We start from the raw sequence: 6546 nt of genomic DNA on the forward strand, positions 1-6546 counted from the left end.
ATTTGAAAAACTACTTTTAAAGGAGAATAATTTGGTATACCTCTTGGTTGCAAACTAATTGCAACTTGAAGGGGTGTTGATTTTTGATTGTTGTACTCATTTCATACACTTTGTTGAAGCTTATTACTCTCATTTTGAATTATCTGAATTGGATTTTTAGAGAGTAAGTTAAGATTTTTTCCACTATATTTTACTGATAAATATTTGTTTGGGAAAAGCTAATATTTTCTTGTGAATCTTAGCATCCATATTGCAAGATTCAGAAGCTTGCATATTATTCTTTTGATAAAACCTTTGCAAGCTTAAACCCTAGTATCTATTGTGCTTAATATTTGATAAAATATTTTCGGATACTTGCTTAGGGTTTCTAAGGTCCTTTGATTATTCATTTGTTGAACATATATATTATCTTGAATCAAAGGTATTACTCTCACGTTTATACATACATACATACATATATATATATATATATATATATACACACACACACACACACACATTGGTTGAGAGTTGACATATAGCTTGACCTATTCTCACTTGATCATAAATTACTATTATCTGTGAGTGCATTGATTGTGCATATTGTGGTACATATCTGGTTATGTAAGAAGTACTAGTATTGTATGCAAAATTCTTATTATCTGTTGTATTCTAGGCATAGCCTGAGGTGGGTATTCTCTGTCCCTTTAAGGAGAGGTTGTAAAGGTTGGGGTTAGCCCTGTGAATGTTATATGGGGTATTTCCTCGCCCAGTAAGGAGAGGATAGCGTAATTGGTGCCGCTCCACCCGTAAGTGGGCAAGGTTTAGTGGAATACTCATAGTTGGTGTAGCTTGAGGTAGGGACGTAGGCACAGTTGCCGAACCCCGATAACATATCTAGTGTTATCTCTTACTTTATCTACTTTACTTTCCAGAATTTGCTTGGTGAAATTTATGTGCTGAATTTATTGCATTAAACTGTTAAATATTTATTTTTGTTTGTTTAGAAATACTAGAAGCATACACTTGTGCAAATCAATTGCTTCTTCATCTAACTATAAATTCAATACTTGTTATAGACAGACTCTAGGTTATAATATACTAATTGCGAAATATTTGACCTAGAATTTTTAAGTCTCCAATTTACCCCCTCTTGGGATTACACCAAAGTCAACACGTTTGTTTCATGTGTTTGAACATTCGGACGGGCTGGTTTGGACCCAGGAGCTACGAACTAGGGCATCATGCCTACTGTCGCAACGTGCTCCTTGACGCGAACTTGGGATGACTTAAAAATGATAATGATAATGTGTGGATTTTAAAAAAAGAGAGGATATTTTTATGGAAAACAATGCGTGATGAAGTCTCCACTAACCTTTTGAAGTGTGGTTAGAACACTTGATTACTACCCAATTAAGGGCAGAATCAGTCTACACTACCAGAGTCGGGCTCGGGAGTCTGGTTATGCGAGGGGAAGGTATTAGCACCCCCTACACGCCCTTTCTTACGAATGGTACCTAATTAATAAAAAATCACCCCAAAATAAATTTAATAAGCCTTAGAAAATTACTCCTTATCAAAATGTATGAAGAAATGCATAAGAAAAATACTATATTGTTGTTCCATTAGAATCGGGGCACATCATACTCTGAAGAGCTCATGCCTCCCTTTTAAATCATCGGGATGAAAAATCAAGAAAATAGTGTACAAAGTACACTCTAGAGTTTTTGAAATCTTTATAAGATTTTCTAAATAACGAAAAATATATTTTTTGTGACCATAGGAGGTTTTTGGACTCATTTGAGATGAAAAGAATTTCTCAGGGCCTCAAAAACATTTTTATAATTTTTCTATGATTTTTATGATTTTTCTAAGTGCAAAAAACATTTTTGTGAATTTTTGTAATTTTGGTGATTTTTTTTATATTTTCCCAAATTTTGAAATAATAGAAAGTTAATTAAAGCAAAAAAAGGAAAATCAAGTCCCAAAAATATTTTTAGAATTTTCTCCTAATTATTTTGAATTTTTGTGATTTTTTATATATTTTTTGTGAATTTTTATGAATTTTGTGATTTTTTAAATCATTAAAAATAATAATATACAAAAATCAAAGCATCAATTGGTCCATGACCGGTTCTTGGGACCAAACCGGTTGAGGGAATGAACCGGTCAACATGGGTGGTCAACTGGTTTAAGGCCTAGTCAGGGCCAACACGTGTCACATGGTGAGGGGTGGCTTGGGTCGGATCATATTGTTGACGTGGCAAAATCCTCAACGTTGTGGGGAGATGTTGATTGGATAGTGGAGAAGCAACCATCAAATAGTGATCATAGGGGGAAATAGACTTGCCACATGTTTGCTCAGCGTGTAGAGCTTCATAATGAAGGGGAGCTGACAGCATTCAATGTTCCTGACAAGGGCGATCGGGGCCGTTGACATGCTGCAGAGATCAGAAATTGATGATCAAGAATGTCAGAGCTACTAACGAGGGCAAATCGTGCCCATCCAAGCTGATCCAGATCGAATGGTGATAGTTGAATGTGTCAGAGATGCTAACATCTACGAAATTGTGGCCATCTAGGCCAACCCAGATCGAACGTTCAAGACGTGACCACATGGTTATTTAATCGGACAAGCAGAGGCATGCCACGTGATCGAATCTCATGGCTCTGAGGCTCAAGATACTTAAACTCATTTTTTAATGTTTCTCTCATTTTTGTTTCATCTCTCTCGAAGAAGTTCTCCCTTCCCTCTCTTTGCAATCTCTTATCTTCTACGTCTTCTACAAACCATAGTCTGCAACTCTCCTTCTTCCTCAATCCTTCTTCTCTCTTTCTCCTATTTATTTGGACGACAACAACTAGAGACCTTCATCTATAAACCATCTCTTTCTTTGAAATCTTAGAATTCTGATAAGCCCAAAAGTCTGACACCCTTCTTCTCTCTTAAGTTTTCGATTCTCTCCCTCATCTCCTACCTCTCGTCTTCCCTTCTCTCTTCTCTTTACTGTTCTTCTCTCTGTTCATCCTCAAATTGAAACCCTAACCTAGCTCTGCTCTTCTCTCTCTAAAGCCCTAGATCCCAAAAACCCTATTCTCTAAATGTAAATCTCTCCTTCCCATCCCCAACAATCTTTGAAACCCCAAACTTCCATCCCTCTCCCCTTAAGTTCTTCATAACCTTCCAACAACCTAATTATTCTGAAAATCCGTCTATTACTCTCTCCAATATTACCCTCTCTCTAAAAACTGAAGCTTATGACTTGGATGCAATATGAACACCCAAAAAGGTTTGTAGGATAATAGCCGAGTGCAAGGTCCCAGAGGGGGCAAGATCCGAAGTCTGATATAAATATAGCTGAAAGAAAAACATATGCTAAGTGCTCATTATCCCTTCTTTCATTTTTGATTTCTATGATGGATGTGGGTATGATTGTCAGTCTGTGATCCTAGTTTGTGATTCTGGTTTGTGATGATTATATCTCGTTAAGGTTTTAGATTTTAGGGTTTAGGTTAGGATAAGGATTTCAAAGGGGCAAATTGTAAATCTAGGTTCAGGATGAGCTTGACTCGTCTGAACCCAATGAGTGGAAATAGGGTTGAATCGTGCAAGTCAATCCAGAGGCCGTGTGAACATGGGCAACCCCGAGTGGGGGATGGCATGTGGGACAAATCACGTGTGGGTTTTCCTCTATTTTAAGTCAGACCCGAATGTGAACTTTGAAGTTGGGCTTAGGGGTGATGTTGAAATTGGGCTTGAGTTTAAAATCTCAAAATGGGCTTAAGGTAGTTTTTCAAAATGGGATATGGGTTAAAATTTTAAAAAAAAAAATAGGCTTGGGGTTAAAGTTTTTTCAGGAACCTTGGGTTAAAACTTTTAACGGGCTCTGGTTAAAGACATTTCGTTGGCCTCGAGATTAAAACATTCGGACTGAGGCTACTTTTAAAATGTGAACTGGACGTGGATGAATTAAAATATGGACTGGGCTGGGGTAAGTTTTCAAAACAAATAGGCTGGCTTTGTTTTAAAGAAGTGGGCTATGTTAAATTTTGAAAGGGGCTTAAGTTAAATTTTCAAAAACATGCCCCTGGTGAAATTTTGAAAGGAGGAGGCCCAGGGTTGCTTTTAGAAAAGGTGGTTTTCGAACTAGGCCAGGGTTTAATGAGCTTTCACTTTAAAAAATCAAAACCCAAGCCTAGAGGTTTTGTTAAAAATGGGTTGAGTTAGTTTGTGAGTTCAGTTTGGATCAGAAGATCCAGACCACAATTCGGGTAAAGGGTTTAGGATTGAGAGATTCAGATCTTGGCTCGAGTCTCGGGTTCAAGTAAGGTGTTCGGGTCTGAGGTCGGGTTCAAGTAGGGTGTTCTAGTCTAAGCTCGGGTTCAAGAACCTGAGAGAGGGTGGAATTCCTGCACTCATAGATGGACAAAGTCTAGCATAGTTTAAGCATTTTGAATTAGAAAAGAGGAAAGGGAATTAAGTTTACCTTAGGCCTATCACTCCTCCAGTCTTCTTTTCTAGCTTCTGTATTTGTATTCTTCTGGAAGTCTGGCCGGGTAATCTGTTGCTTTTGTTTTCTTCTTCGTAGCTTCTGCTTCTCGGCTTCTGCTCCTCTGCTTTCTCAATTGTTGCAACGATTTCTCACTTCTCAATTTGGAAAAGTCACTCTGATGCTCTCTCACTCTCAGTTTCGGTAGACTTGCTCTCTCACTCTCGGTTTTGGTAGACTAGCTCTCTAAACTTCTAATTCTCTCCTGATTCCTACATAGTCTCTCTAATTCTCTCTCTCTCTCTCTCTCTCTCTCTCTCTCTCACTCTCAATTCTTGTAGGGTGTCACTGTGCTTCTCTCCCTTGGTCTTGTTCCATAGTGTAGGGAGTCTTGGGTGGCTTTTTGGCGCCAATTCCCCTAACAGAATTCCCCTCTAACAAAATGGGGAATATTACTTTACAGGTGTCCTTTTATCCTTGCACACGTGGATTTGTATTTCTATTTTTCTCAATTTTCTCTAACTAATTGATTCTCCTTGGTGCACAAGAAGCTTGGTAAGACCCAGGTGGCAGCTTGGGAGTGGAGGGCATGGAGTTTTGACTAGGTGGTACCTTAAGAATGGAGGGCATGGAACTTTGCATTCTTGTTTTCCTTTTTGTTTTTTGTATTTCCTTTGTATGCTAATGTACCCCCACCATTTTAGTACTACAACTATTGTTTGTACTTATTTATTTCTTTGTAACATGTTGTTTTCTATATGTACTTTGTATATATATATATATATATATATATATATATATATATATATATTTTTGGTATTTTCTTTTTCCTTTTTGCAATTTCTGCATGTACCCCCGCACCCCCCTGTACTGCAACTTTTCCTCGTGACCTTTTATTTTCTGTATCTTTCTTGTTCTGACTTGGGTACGTGTACCCTTGAGTAGCTTTAATAGAAGTGTGATTGATGAGTCCCTAAAATATATGATTTTAGACCGTCATTTACCTATGCTTATCCTCATTTTATTATATATTTACCCAGAGTTATCATTGTTCAAAGCTATGCAAGGTTTGTTTCTCCTTTCAGTAAAAACAGGTTAAAACCATGGAGTTAGGCATTACAAGAAGCGAAGAAGAATTTGGAGGATTCAAAACTCAAATGCAGACATTCAGCCAAGCTCCAAAGGCTTCGGAGCATAAATGGACAAGAAGATGATGCTCGAACATGTGGCTTGACCAGCAAACTACAGGGGTGACTTAGTCTTCTACTGCAAACTCTAATTTTCATACTGAGATCAGAATGCTACAAGGTTCGACCAAGTGACCCACTGAGGCGACCATGTCAAGATGCTGAGACAGAACTGAAATTCAAAAGTACTAAGAGTCTCGATGAAGTGTTCAACCAAGAGACCTTTAATGGCGACTATGTAAGGATATAGAGATTTCCCGAAGATCGACATACTCCAAGTTTTTTATCCTTAACTGGACCATGAAGACCCTGAGGCGCAGCAATGTCAAAGACATTGAAGATTCAAAATCTTGACTTCTTGGGAGTCTCAACTAGGGCGCACACAAGAATGATAGAGAAGCGACTTGGTCGACAGTGACGATCTTCTGTGCGAGATTTACTGCAAACCTTCGTAAATTGTAAAACAAACCTTGTAAACCCTAGAGCCTATAAGTATTCGCTATGAACACAAGCTTCGGGTTCCTTTTTGGCCTCTCTAAGGTTAGTGACAGACTTACGATGTCATTAAGAGCCAAGTTAGATCAGAAGTAGCATAATTTTTAATTCCTATTTCGGTGTGTGGGTGAAGTGTTCGAAGACCTATGACAACCGGCAGCATTCATGTGTTATCCGTGTATATTACACGATCACTCTCTTGTACCTTCTGGCATTAATGACAAACATTTTGATTGCAAAATGGATTATCTCTTTACCTGCTTTGTCCTTTACTGCTTTTGATTTACTTCTTTCTATTTACTTGTTGTGTGTTTGATCAAGGATTGCAGATAAGGATAAGCACTACTACGCATCTGTTAGAGGGAAGTAGTTGGCTACCGAACCGTAGAGGTGTT

This window comes from Malania oleifera, chromosome 2 (assembly GCF_029873635.1).
Source record: "Malania oleifera isolate guangnan ecotype guangnan chromosome 2, ASM2987363v1, whole genome shotgun sequence".
Lineage (NCBI taxonomy): Eukaryota > Viridiplantae > Streptophyta > Magnoliopsida > Santalales > Ximeniaceae > Malania > Malania oleifera.